This window comes from Molothrus ater, chromosome 6 (assembly GCF_012460135.2).
Source record: "Molothrus ater isolate BHLD 08-10-18 breed brown headed cowbird chromosome 6, BPBGC_Mater_1.1, whole genome shotgun sequence".
In the NCBI taxonomy this organism is placed as follows: Eukaryota; Metazoa; Chordata; class Aves; order Passeriformes; family Icteridae; genus Molothrus; species Molothrus ater.
This window is the reverse complement of record NC_050483.2, coordinates 18456673-18471134: the sequence shown is the minus strand read 5'-3', so window position 1 is coordinate 18471134 and position 14462 is coordinate 18456673. Positions and strand designations below refer to the sequence as shown.

Here is a 14462-nt window from a genome sequence, read left to right as displayed (position 1 = left end):
GTGAAGTGATTTTTTTAAAAAAAATCTTAGCAGTGCTGATTGTGGTGTCCTGCCAGCATTCCTTTGGAATTTGTTTAATAAAGGCTTTTAAAAGGCTGGGCTGGGAGCATACACAGCTCTGGGCAGATTAACCCACCCCAAAATGGAGGCTGCCTGGCTGCAAAATGCCACTTGCTGCAAGACTTCCACAGACCAGGCTCTGCTCCCTACCAACAATTCCTGGAGTCTCAGGACCTACAGAATCCTGGGTCATGGCACAGACCTTTGGTTTGCTCTGTTTTCTTAAAGGAAAAAGAAGACACTGCATAGGGGACTGAGTGAAAGGCTTGAGCATGTGGGGAAGGTGATCAGTGATCTCTTTCTCTCTGGGGTGATAAATTCCTAGCCACTTGATGGTTTCAGATTTGCTGACATCAGACTGTTAGATTATTGGTAATTTGAGAGGCTGGGAGAGGCAATTTATAATGTTTGCACCATGCACAGTAAAATCATTTATACCTCTAATTATCATCATAGTAAAAGAAAATATTAGCAATAAAACTTCACTCAGGACTTCAGCACCACAGTGAGGGGGGTTTGCATGACATTCCTTTAAAAATTTTGACTTATCACTCTCTCCTTTCCCCTTTTTTCACTCTCCAACAAAATAAAAATCTCCCTGAGAAGTTTGCAGCATGGAACATGTGACAAAGATGAGCAGTCTGAGCTCTCTGAAAAGCAATGATACAACCACACACACAGAGTTGCAGCACCTTTCTGCAACCAGTTATCATTAAGCTATGAGGAGCATCTCACATGGCAGTTTGTGAGAATTCCCTTAGAAAGTTAAATGGTGCATACTTTACTCATAATTGGATGCAAATTAAGATACCACTCATGGGAGGGCTGAAATGCTGGAAGGGCAGATTGCATGCAGTAAACCTCAGGATTTGAATAATTTTGGAATATGCCGTTCCTTTTTACAGTTTGTTTCTGTCCTTTGCCACCCCAGCAAAGTGAATAAATCAGTCTCTTCCCCCTTCCTGGAAAGTAAAAGGGAAAGAGTCAACAACTGGTGATGAAGAGCATTTGAGTCATTCACAATCTGGTGATTGGAGCTGTTCAGTCCAAAATCTGAAATGCAGGGATGGCAGCAGCTCCATAGGGCTTGGAACAGGGACAGCCTGAGACCTTGTGTCTTACAGGCAGGCAGCCTTGCCATATCCTCAGTGGCTGAAGAAAAGCTCAAGATCTGCCCTTGAACTCAGCTGGGAAGAGGGAGCCACTATTGGGAAATACCTTTCTTGTGCTTGATGTGGGGTTGGGCTCTGAGGAGAATATACCCAACCTCCCTTGTGCCCCGAGGAACAAAATGTCTTACTTAGAAGCCATGAGTGATCAAAAGCACCTGGAAGAGATTTCCCTGGGTTTTTCCTTTTCAATAAGTGGACCACAAGAAAAGGTTTTGTGCCTTTCTTTGCCCAGCCTTGTGGATGCAGACTGGCAGATTCCTTCCTAGCTCCCCCATACACAGAAATGCTTTTAGAGGGTGAGAAAATGCAGCAGCTTTCTTTATCCTAAGGGAGCCCTGGCATAAACAAGAGATGAGATTCAGGCTTGTCCCAGCTTTCATGGAGTAGCCATTGGCCAAGGATGTGTTGCTGAGGAGAGACCTCTGAACTGCTCCAGAAGGAACAGTGGGGTTCCTTACTTGGCTCCACTCTCACAGAAAAGGTTGAATTCTGCAGGCACTTCCATAATGAAGATGGGTAATACTAAGGTGGAGGCCTCACTCAGAGCTTCTAGCTGGTCTCTAACTAGTGGCCATTTCTTTTCATGCCTTTCACACCCCTCAAAGTGCTCAAATCCACAGCCATCACATCTTCCTGCCCTGATCCTGTGGCTGGGCTGTCAGCTTGCATGTGTATCCAACCCAGCATGATCAGTCCTGCCATCACTGCCACTCTGCTGTCATTCTCCAGCACATGATCACTGGATTATTTCAGAGGTGGTGGGAAAAACTGACCCCAAAACCTGGCAACCACAGTGCTACTCAGACAGAGAGGCCAGGGCAAGACCATGGTCACCTTAGCAGGACAACATGGGCTAAGACTGGTCTGGAGGGGGTTAATAAGGATATCCCATCTCTGTAGGGTAACTTCCCCTCTTATGGATGACATCCCATTGTTCTTTGGGATGGAAAACGGACTCTGGGTCAGAGGAAAGGAAGCCAGGGAAGGAGGAGGTTGGTGTAGCCATAGAGGTGTGTGGAGGAAGCTCCTCAGAGAGATGGGAGAGTCTCACAGCCTTCAATATCAGGCTTCCCTCAAGCAGAGCTATCTCTTTAGCAGTGAAAGAGAATTAGCAATAACTGGTATTTTTGCTGGAAGGCAAAACAATCCCTCTAAGCAAACAATGACAGGTCACACTGGCTTATGCAGCCTGGAAATAAATGTAAAAGATAGAGAGGTGCAAAACTGATAGCTCTGCAAAATAAGGAAGCTCCTCCTTATTGCCTTGGATAAATATTATCTTTTGGGGAAGTTTTCTGCTGTGTTTCACTGCAACAGCTGCCTCTCTTGTGGCTTCTTTTTATTAACAGGCCCAGGGGATTATAAAGCTGGAAGGGAGCAGGGAAAATCCTCCCCACAGCACATGCACAAAGAGCTTGCAGGGAGACCAGGACCAGTTTCTGAATGCTAACCATTTGGAATCACTAGGAAGATGCTTTTCTCCTGGCCTGCTGGAAGAACCTGTTCTCCTGGGTGCCTCAGCCCCTTGGGGCATCCTCGTGGCTGGAAAAAGGTTGTAGGCAGAGGACAGTATTTCCTCCCCTGCTACCTCTTAATTTAGGGAAACTTGACTAAAAATCTAAATGTAACAAAGGAGCTCCAAGAGTAGATAAACCTTCCTTGCTTCATGAGCAGCATAGAAACACACTGGTGTCACACACCAGCTCTCTGTGACTGAGGTACCTTGTTCCTCACTGCAAGGCAGAAGCTGTCCCCTCACAGGCAGAGCAATTTTTCAGAAGAGGCTTCATAAAGGGCCTCACCTCCCCCAGAAAGGCAGTGCTATCAGGACAGCACCCTCTTGGATTAGGAGTGAGAGGAGAGGCACACCTTCCACCTTCACCTTGCATGTGGAAGCTCAGCTCCTCCCTGTGCATCACCTCAGCAGGGTCTGAGAGGGTCCCTGCCACCTCAGGAAGGACAGACTGAATGGCAAAGAGCAAAACTCACTGTCTGTTTCCCAAGCTCAGGCAAGACACAGAAGCATGACTCCACTTGTATGGCCAGACACCTTGTGTTAGAGAGCCCACAGAGGGGAAATGGGGACACAGGAACCAGGGGTCAGACACATCCTGCAGGGAGCCTGCCTTGGTTTCCCTCCAGGTGTAGGGCATGCAGAGGGAGATGTGCTTGTCACATTGCTTCTCTGGAACAACTGTCTCTGCAGCTCTGAGCATTTCCAAGGGAAAGGACAGAAAAGTGGTGTCTGGGTACAGACATTCAGGCACAAGCTGACAAAAGGGGTGATACCACTAACACCAAATGGCACATATTGAAGATGTTGGAGACATTTGTTCTAACTCCCTCCTCCTCTCAGTCAGCTTTCTATAACAAGTGCAGCAGCCATAGATACCTCCTTTGTAATAGCCTCCAGGGCACCACAAGCTCTCATCTTTTACCCACACTACCTTTGTAACTTGCCTTTCTTCTGCCAGTAGAAGTAATCACAGCCTTCCTTTTGACATGGAGAAGGTCTCAGAGGTAGGATAATTTTTCAAATGTATGTTTTTCCCCTTTTTCTCTGCAGATTTCCAAACATTCAGTACTGAGCCTTGGAGCCTTTACCTAGTACAGCCATCAAATCCTCACTGTAATCTGTTTTGCTAACCAAACAAGTGAATACAATTTTGCTGAGTAAATTGATTAAATTCCAGTATCTCTACAAATATATGGGGTCAGGATTACTTGTGGCCTGTCACAAAACAGACAGCTACTCATTGGCCAGATGCTATAATCCCATATTATACCATGATAAAAACAGGAGGTTATTCACTAGGTAGCATTGGTCAGATTCAGCTGATTCTTGCAGAGGAAGAATTATAAACTTTAGGCATTTCAAATTGCAACATTCTTTTAGCTTGGTTTAACCAACAAGCAGATTATTTCCCCCCCTTTTTTAGCACAGCATATAAACCAAAACATGAGTTAATGTTAGGGTCTAGATCTGGGCCAATTGTTAACACTACTGCTAAGAAAACTTCATGCAGAAAATGATCTGCACAGCAACTACAAAAATCACAATTCAATTCAAAAAGCAGAAGCAGGTGATTTTGCTTAGGTCTGGGTTATTTCTGTAGCTTTTAACTCTTCCTTATTGCTAAAGACTGTCAATATTTAATTCAAAGTTTTTAACTGAAAGAACAAAATATAGAGGGGCTGGTAAAGACCAGGTTCTGCACAAAGTTCATAAACTTGAGAGTACAGGTGAGTACATGAAATCACACTGTGATGATGATAGAAAGAAACCCTAATTTCCTAATAATAGTCTTACTAGCATTGAAATAGCAAACTTAGAGAAAAGAAGAAAGAAATGTCTCTTGGGCATTGATTTACCTCATCTTGTTGGAAGCATCCCAGGTGAAGAAGATCAGCACAGTAGGTGGGGTCTGGCTGGAGTTTAATAAAGGCTGCTTGAGGGCCAACAGGTGTTTCCTTTTCTAAATCCCATTGAGGAGGTACCTGGCTCTCTTCCCTGAGGAGACACTGGTTATCTGAGCTGATTGACCTTTGCAGTTCAGATTCTAGGAAGCACTACAGACAAGAAGGGGCAGAAAAAAGAAAAGCAGAAGGCATGTACTCTGCTGAATGCATTTGGGTGTTATTTTGAGAAATGCTTATTCAGCTCTGTTGGCATGGAACTGGATGGGCAGCAGGGTCTCAAGACAAGACCCCATCGGCACAACTTTAAAACCCACAATGTATTAGTGATATTCTGCCAGGATTTTTTTTGTTAGAAAACATGTATTAGTATGTATTTGTTGTTTTGATTTGCTTGATTTTCCCTAAAATAATTATTATTGTCATCATACTGGTTGAAAAACTTTGCCACAGATAGAAGTTTTGAGAAATGGTAACAAAACTGAAGTAAATTACAGTATATCTGTAATGAGCAACTGTAACTGTAGCATTTTGCAAACAGTGATGGCTATATTATGAGAGGAACTATCATGATACTGAGTTTATATGCATTTATTTTTAAATGATTATTTGAATACCTGCCAAGTTTGTGGCCATCATTAGGTTTTGGGATGAATGGCTGCAGCAGGTGAATGAGTGGAGGCTGGGGGTGTGAGGTGGAATGTGCAGATGCCCTGGCTGTGTGCAGCAGTGTCCTGCCCGCTGCTGGAGCCAGCAGCCAGCTCAGCACAGCAAACAGCTCAGCTGCACAGCAAACAGGACAAGGTGGGAGCTGCAGATGGTCCTGTCACCCTGTGATGGGTACAGAAGGTAGGAGACATTGCTGCCCTAGGGACACTGAGTGATGAGATGTCCCTTTTCTGTCACAGTGCAGAGCTGCACTGTGCCTCACCTGGGCCAAGGAGCCCCAGGTCCAGCCAGGAGCTCCCATGGTCACAACATGATCCCAGAGGATGAAGTGCCAGCCAGTGCCTGTGATGGGGGAGAAGGAAGTCTGCAAGGCAATTTATAGATGAGTAAGAGCCCTGCCTATATCTTCCCATGGAGCAAAGGCAGACGAGGTTTTGTGTGAACTTGTCTCCTCTGCAGGGCCAGGAAGTCAGTAGTTCATTTTTCTCTCTCAGCTCCTTTTTTATATGTATGTATTTGTTTGAGAATTAAAAGCAGGAGAAACCACAGTGCATTTTCTGCTGCCAATGAGCCAGTGACTTACCTGTAATTAAAGAGGAGGTAAGCTCATTTATTTGTTGATTCAGGTTGGGCAGGGAGGAGTACATTGACTCTTCCTTGCCCAAAGTAGAACTGGGTAAACCTCATTCACTCCTGCGGATAGAAAAATCACTCTTATATCTTCACTTAAACTGTAAAAACACAACCAGTCCCACAAAACAGATAACATCTAGAAAAGCTCTAAGTAGATAAATTCTACTCTTTGCAGCATTAAGTCGCAATGTGTTGTTTCTCCCACCCTCAGCAGGGGGGGAAGTCTGCCCTACAAATCAAAATTCTTACAGGCTTAATCCTTAATACCACAAGGCAGTCTCCATCACGTGAATCTTTGGTCCAAGGAATATGCAGTACTGCAGATAAAGACAGAGAGATCCTATTAAAAGTTAAATCCCCTACTGTTCCCTGCTGTGCTCTGGGTAGAGGACATGCAAAGTGGCAGCAGTGTAAGTGGACAAGGCTGAGGCAGAATCTGGGGTCTTGAGGGTTCATTTAAGATAGGGTTAGCAAGCAGCCTTTGGGACTCAGAAGCTCCTTTTTTCTCTTATAAGCTGTCAGTGTAACACATCAATCCATGATTCTTCCCCCTGGAGAGCCTGACTGTAAGAGGTCCTGGAAAGTACAGTCAGGAGGCTCAGGTCACATCACTGCAAGCTACCCATTTCACTGGAAATATGTCCACTACTGGAAAAGGTTGGAGAAGGCTGGTGTTGACCAGTTCTGTTAATTTTGGTTTAGAGAGAAAAAAAAAAAAGCTTGTATATAAATGCTACTGCTCTATCTCTCCCATTCCTGCTCATGCTTCCAGCTTTGCATGGAGCACACCTTTCTCCTCAATCCCCACACATTCCTGTAAGGAAGGGCACACTGCAGGACCCAACCAAAGAACATGCAGCAGGTGGGTGTGACAGATGGGGGACAGCAAGGGAACAGTGAGATAATTAGGATTAGAACCATAAACAGCAGCGGTGGCAGACACTATGAGAGACACTTGAAAATTAAAATTGGATGTTTGCTTATGAAGAGTTCATTGCTTCCTGCCTGTTTTCACCAAAAAAACCAAGTTGCTTTGACATCACAGTTAGTTGCTATGGAAATGCTGATGCTACCAAAGATAGGACTGCGCTGGAGGGCTATAAAAAGTCCTGGAGACCCAGCTGAGTCTGTACATATTTAGGAAAAGCCAACACAGCATTTATTTTTGGCAGTGGCACAACAGCCCATTCATGTGACAGAATGTGACACCAGAAGTGGATAAGGGGACATAACAATACAACAGAGTGCCATGATGCTGAGGTGGGGAGGGAGGGGTCAGAGTTAGGCCTATGGGAAAAGTAGAGTACTTAAATCAGTACCACCCTGGCAGTAAAGAATAAAGCTTCCCCAAAAAATACAAAGTAAATTTTAGAAAGAGGAACTGCTAGAAATGGAACTTCTCTGTTCCCACAAAGTTGTCATAGGCTTTAACAACCTTGTGAGAGATATCTCCCAGTAATTTTAAATCTCAGTAAACACAGAATCATAGAATCATGTAGGTTGGAAAAGACTCTTGAGATCATTAAGTTCAAAACTAATGCTGCCAAACCCACCACTAAACCATGTCCCTAAGTGCCACAAGTACATGTCTTTTAAATACCACCAGGAATGATGACTCCACAACTTCCCTTGGCAACCTATTCCAGTGCTTGATAACCCTTCCAGTGAAGTATTTTTTCCTAATATCCAATCTAAACCACTCCTGGTGCAGCTTGAGGCTGGATTTACATTGTGTTATCACTTGTTACCAGGGGGAAGAGATTGGCCCCTACCCAGATACACTCTCCTTTCAGGCAGTTTTAGAGAGTGATGAGCTCCCCCCCCAGCCTCCTTTTCTTCAGGCTAAAGAACTTCAGCTCCCTCAGCTGCTCCTTATAAGATTTGACTTTGCTAACAAATACTATAACTGTTGTTTACAGCTGGGATGTCAGGAGGTCATCATCATCATCTCCATGAATACTTTTAGACCTGGTTAAAAAAATATTTCCCTTTTCAACCCTCCTTTTTCTAATTCAACTTTTTTTTTTTTTTAAACAATAGCTGAGCTTTTCTGCCTCTCAGTTGTTGAAAAGGAGGAATGATATCCTGAGCAAAATTTATCTGACATTGTTGTCATCTCTCTGGAGGAGATGGATACAGAAGCATTTACCCTATGAGAGAAGGACTTCACCACAAACCAGCTGCTCACCAAGTTTGCTAGGACACTGAGTTACATCACAAGCAGAATGGACAGGTCCACCAGAGACATTTCTGTGCCCAGGAGTCTCTCCCTGTCTGCCACACTGCTGAGGTCTGTCTGTGGATGACAGCTGGGAGCATGCAGGAAGTCTCTGGGGCACTGCTCTGGCAGGGCAGGTGGGCTGTAGAGTAGATCAGCTGTACAGCTGATCTGTACAGCTGATCTATCTGTACAATGTCATGATTGTGGCTTTCAGGGTAAAACATTTTTCAGAGGAGCTTTGACTCCTGGGCAAATGCTCCTTTACCCACATGGAAGCTTCATTTGGCTCCTATCTGTATTCCTGTTCCAGAAACCAAATGGAAGATTTGCCTCCACAAAGCCTAATGCCAGCAGCATTTTCATCCTCCATTAAATACCCACAGGCTATGGATATCAGCCAGTAGTAGCCAGTGGTCCTTCCCCTCCCAGCACAGCTCTAACACTTCAGCAGCCACAGAGTCTTTACTCATGTTGTGCTGTTCAAAAAGCAGGACAGCACTTCCTTCAGACACCACTCTGTCCAGCACTGAATGAAAAGGGGCATAAGAACAGAAAACACTCCTTGGGCTTGCAAGGACTGTCCCCAGTTTCACAGGCAAATCCATCACACCCATCCATACTCCTTTTAGGCTTCCTTAATCTAGGCAAAACCAGGGAGAAATGCTATGCTCACAAATGATGTTTCTGTAGTCCATAAATCCACATTGTCTGATATGAGTGAATAGTTATGATAGGGATGCTGCAGAAAGGCTCCTCTGGTCTTCCCTCTGCTTTGTTTGATGCCACAGCAATTTAGCAAGGGCAGAAATTACTCTCCACCCCTGCAAGCACAAGAGAGACCTGAACACTTGTATAGAAATGGAGAGTCTGGGCGGGGGGGGGGGGGGGGGTGAGAGAGGCAAGAAAAAAACAAGCTAGATTAAAACCCAGTTTCTTCATTTAAGAAATTGTTGCATCAGTCTAAGATGAAACCTTGTAGAAACAGAAGTCAGAGAACACAAATTGCTCCAGTGCATGTCTTTGCTGGAAATGTTTTAGGACATGTGCTCTCACTTCTCAGGGAAAGACAAATACTGCCTTTGTTGTAGACTCTGGAAAGAAAAGCAAAGGCTTTTATTCTAAAGCTGCCCAGCAGCTGAGACATCCCTGAAACAGCTAAAAGCCTTCTAACTTCTTGCCTAAATTTAGACATACTCCTATATATCCCAAATAAATGTGTTAGATTTTGTGCCAAGATGTGTCATTATTTTCTCTCTTCTCTGTTAATGCATACATAGATGCAGGATTTACAGACAGGAATCATCTCTCCTCCTCCATTCCTGATTACCTGGCTGAACAGCCAGAGCCTTTCTGATTTATTCATGTAAGATAGGATCTTCACTCCTTGATCATCTCAGTAACCTTTTCTTGTGCATACTCATTACAGCCTGAATTAATCCTTCTTAGAAGGGATAGTGGAGTGGGGGGGGGGAGCTGTGCCTCCACAGAACTGTGTATCTTTCTTTGCTTCCTGCACCCTTAGAAATAACTGCCCAGGGATCAAGAATCACTCTCCTCACCCTATTCTAAGGACTGGAATGTTTCCAAGCCAGTCACACCACTTCCTACTGAGGCAGGTAAAGATTCCTGGTTGGGCAAAAGGCAAATGCTGCTGGCAATCATTAGCCACAGATGTTCTGTCATGATGATTTGGGTGGCATGGATAGACCTTACTTTATTGTTTCTGTTTCAGAATTGCAGTAGATCATTCAGAATGAAAAATGGGAGGGTCCTGATTTAAGCAGGAACCTGTATCACTGAAGCAGAGAGAGAAATAGGTCTGAAATGAAGCTGTGAGTTGCTGTGGTTTTTTTCTCCTCCACCTTCTTTCCTTCCCCTGTCCTGTTGACCTATGAATTACAGAATCACAGTATATGCAGAGTTGGAAGGGACCCACAAGGATCACCAAGTCCAGCTCCTGTCCCTGCACAGCACCACCCCCAGGAGTCACAGCATGTGCCCAAGAGCATTGTCCAAAAGTTTCTTGAGCTCTGTCAGGTGCTGTGACTGCTTCCCTGGGGAGCATGTTCCAGTGCCCAAACACCCACTGGGTGAAGAACCTTTTTCTAATATCTAAACCAAACCTCCCCTGACATTTCAGGCCATTCCCTTTGGTCCTGCCACTGTCACCACATAAAGTCACACCATACAAGTCCATTTTTTCCTTGGTCCCATTTGCTGTCAAGCCTGCTTGCCTTTTAGGTGATGCATAAGTCAGGTAACAGCATTGCAATTTCTAAAGTATGCTTGTTTAAACAGGAGCAGTAGGAACTGTCAGCTCAAGAGCAGCTCAGCCAAGTGTGTAGCACCTAATCTACCCTTGATCTGGCTGGCCATAGTCTCCTCATCACCAGGCCAGGCCCAGAGGCTCCAGGGAAAGCTGCAGGACCCCCTGCCTGCTGTTAGCAGACAATTCATCTTCCTAACACTGTCCTGAGCAACTCCGCCCATCCTGGCAGAACCAAACCACATGCTCGTGTTTGCTTAGTCCACACAAAGAAATCCCTAAAACACCCAGCAAAGAAAACATGGGCTCCCCTTTGGGGGAAAACTCCCTGCAGAAGCAGCACACAGGGGACTGCTCTCTCCTGCAGTGGCAGCCCTTTCGTGTCCCCACGCTCCTGGGCACGGAGGGCAGGAGGAAGGGTGTGTTGGAGATACAACCAGATGCTGTTTCCAGCAGAGGAAGGGTTTGCAACTCCACCCATGCCTCTCTCGTGCCAGAGTTTTTTCTGTAACAAAGCACTAAACAAGATGCTTCTTGTGTCCAGTGTGGATTCCTACTCTCCAAATCTCTCTCAACTCCGCCTTGTAGCTCCTTCTGCCTTTAGATGGAGAAGTGACCCACATCTGGTGCTGCTAGTTGAAAGGATCTCCAAGCTTTGGCCAAAAAGAAGCAGACCTTTTTGTCTCAGAGGCATACAGAGATACACAGAGCAGGCAGGGGAAGACACTGTTCAGCAGGCTTAAGGCTCACTGATCTGAGATAGGCCTAAAGGATCCTAATTTAGGGATGTACAATAATTTTCTTCCACCAATCTTCACAGAAATCCAAACACACACACACACAGCATTTACATGATCAAATATTTATCTTTTAATATTTACTACTGGTACCTCATAATTAAGTTTTACCAGCAGTAGGGAAGTGTGCCTCACACCCTGGCTCCCCTGAGAACCAGAAAGCTTGTTAACTTCATCCTGTTAACTTCCACTCTGCTGTTCACAAGGTATAAAGATATAACCAAAAATAATTCAGCTTCACAAGTTCAAGAACCTTTAATTCAGCTCCTTGGATGTGAAGCTTTCTTTTTCTGCAGCTTGGTGTGTCACAGCATAACAACATAAAGCTTTAGAAAGGTAAAGTCCTAGACAGGAAATATGACATCATGCAACTGCTCAGCAGCCCAGTGTGCCAAGCAGAGCACATAAAAATGCAGAGAATTTCACCAGAAAGAGCCAAGTGAGTCCTGACAGGCTCTTTTAAAGTCATTAGCACTGTATTTCATGGTGCACAGACCCCAGTACTGTGATGTTGAAATGTCACAAGTGATGTTTGCTTAACAGACAAAACTGATCTCAGATGAACCTTTAACTAAAAGTAGAAATCACATACAAAATAAACTAACAAAAACTTCCACCAATTTTGTACTTAAAACTTGAAATGTGTTCTGTACCTCCCCAGTCTTCCCTTGCCAGCAACCAGGTTTTACCAGATTTTCAATCCCACGCTGTCCTGTCAGCATGCAAAACTTCTCCCCTCAAATCAGATTCCCCACCCACCCCTTAAGTGTATAACACAATACTTGAGGTTCTTGGGACAAGCACTTGCCATTGTGCTCATGTGTCATTGGTTTTTGTCATTGTGCCAGGTCATATGAGAACAAAGCAATTTTAAGTACAGTGGGTGCAATTGTTACAAAAATAGTTGAATGGGCTATTATAGGCACAGTGCTTTCTTTTAAAATACATGCATTCTTGAGATATATTGTAGGATGTTTCTAAATTTGAGGTGATTTTCCCAGTCTGAATACGTGGGAATATGTTGCGTGGGTTTTAAAGAAAATAAACTGATAATGCTTTGCAGCCTACCTCCTGATGTCTCATAGACAACAGATTAAAAACTACTGTTCTATATCAAACCATACCACTTTTTAGAACCCATTGGAAATTTCCTTTCTTACTTAAAAACCTGTAAAGATAGCAACCTGTAAAAGACAAAATATCATAAGCCGTCAGGTTGCTCGAAAATCATGGTAAGTATGGCACTTTCTGGAATTTCAGTCAATCTTACTAATCTGCTGTTATGTAACTTTTTTTAGATAAATCCATGCTAGCAACAGATTGTTCAGCTTTGGAGCTAACAAGGAAATAATTCAGTGAATAATTTCCAACCTCTGAATCTGATCTTAATTTCCTTGTCCTGAGCATGCATTCACATTGTGTAGAGTTCATTTTTTCACCTTTTTTTATGACTCTGAGCAAGATGCAAGGGGCCACATGAGCAAGCTGATATCCATATGTCTGTTGACAGTATCTGTCATTCCCAATAGTGGATGTGACTGCCAGGGATAGGCTGGGCACATATGTTGTCTCAGGAAGATAGGCTTTTACACACCCACTCCTGGCTGACCTGCTGATATCTGTCTCAACATCTTCTACATCTCCTCCATCAGTCAAGTGTCGTCCACCCCAGTCCCATCCCATGGTCTCTCACAAGGTACAACCACAGGGGTTGTCACACCCTCACAAAATTCTGTCTTTCTCCCTGAAATTGAAAATCGTTCACTGAGCAATCTCAGTCCTTTCTCCTAACAATCTCTGCTCTTCTGGCCTGGTCCATGCTTGACACTTGTCTTGCATTTGTGTTGTGCCTTCATTGATCCATGTACAAAACAGAACTTCTCTGCCTCTTTCTTTTGGATATAGTAATTGCCCTTCTGCTGTTCAGTCCAGTAATTTCTCATCACATGACCAGAGCAATCAGGGCTATCACAGGATATTTTGGCTGCCAGTTTAGTGTTGTGCTCTTCCCTGACAATTCGGCACAGGAACAATCTCTGAACATAAATGGGGAAAGCAGGGTCAGTGCTCCTTGGCCTTCCTTGAGGGTTTGTGCATCTGCCTCTCAGTGAGACCTCATTTTTACAGTAGAAAAATGAAAGATTAAGGGGTGAAGCTTTGTCTCCTGTAGCACACCTGAAGCCTTTTTTTTCTACCTGTTTCACACTGGAGACCCCTATGGCCAGGGGAACAGAGATACAGTGGCCTTATCATGGGTGTGAAATGTCTGATGCAGATAATGTGATTGTGTATTGACAGATGGAGCGTGAACTGTCACATATAGTTAGGTGGCTCACATCACCACACTAGATGACTTGCATCTTAATTTTCTAACCTTTTCCCCTTCTCAGGGCATGCTCTGCCAGCTTAGGCACAGTTCTTCCCAACAGCAGTTCATTGCAGCTTTCTTTGTAACCTTTCCATTTTGACATACACCTCACACTGACCATGACATTGCCAGTAATGGCATGTTTGAGACTTCTAATTGAAAAATCTTTTTTCAGTTTGATGCACTGTGTTACAATCCAAAGAATATCTTTCATGATGTAGGAATCTCTTTCCTTGCTCGCTATGCACAGTTTTCCTGTGTTTTGTAAATGTTTTAACAGTGACCTGGGTCTGTTACAAGTTCTACATATTTCTTGCATCATTTGCACTGATTGCCACACCACTGATATTGTTTTCTGCTTCTCATATTTCTGCCCTCCATCAAGTTTCATTCTGTTAACTTTTTCCTAATGCAGACAGTTATGAGCAGCAAGTGATCTTTTCAGCACCTTTATCTTTAGGAAAGACAGAGCATCCAGCATCTATTCAGTCAGTAAACTTTTTAATATCCCTTAATGATAGAAATAACCTCTTAGTCCTGAACAACTCACTGTATTGTTTTCCCTTTGCTGTCACCTTGAGTCCTTCCACGGTAAATGACTTTTTTTTTCTTTTGGCAAGAATACTTTAGCACTTCCAGACTTTTCACAAAATGTCCTGCCTTGCTCCCACACTCCATCACACAGTGTGACAGTCTCATGTCACACATCTGGGTCTGCAGTGTTGAGCAGTCTTTCCTGCTCCTCCAGATCATTGTCCCAGAAACATTTAATTTCCATTTTCCACAACCACGCATCATTTGTGTGTCCCATGATTCTCAAGGCTGCTCAAGCTTGAGAGTACCATTCAATATTACCTGT

General features: G+C 44.0%; 1 protein-coding gene across 1 annotated transcript in view; it reads right to left on the bottom strand.

Annotated features, from left to right (window-relative positions):
• Positions 1-6000, bottom strand: part of C6H11orf24 (chromosome 6 C11orf24 homolog) — a 45652-nt gene extending 39652 nt beyond the window's left edge. The window contains exons 1-2 of the mRNA XM_036384972.1: positions 5902-6000; positions 4605-4802 (exon numbers count right to left, since the gene is read on the bottom strand). The gene's annotated coding sequence lies outside the window, so the exon portion shown is untranslated. The remainder of the gene's footprint in view (positions 1-4604; positions 4803-5901) is intronic.
• Positions 6001-14462: the final 8462 nt, after the last annotated feature.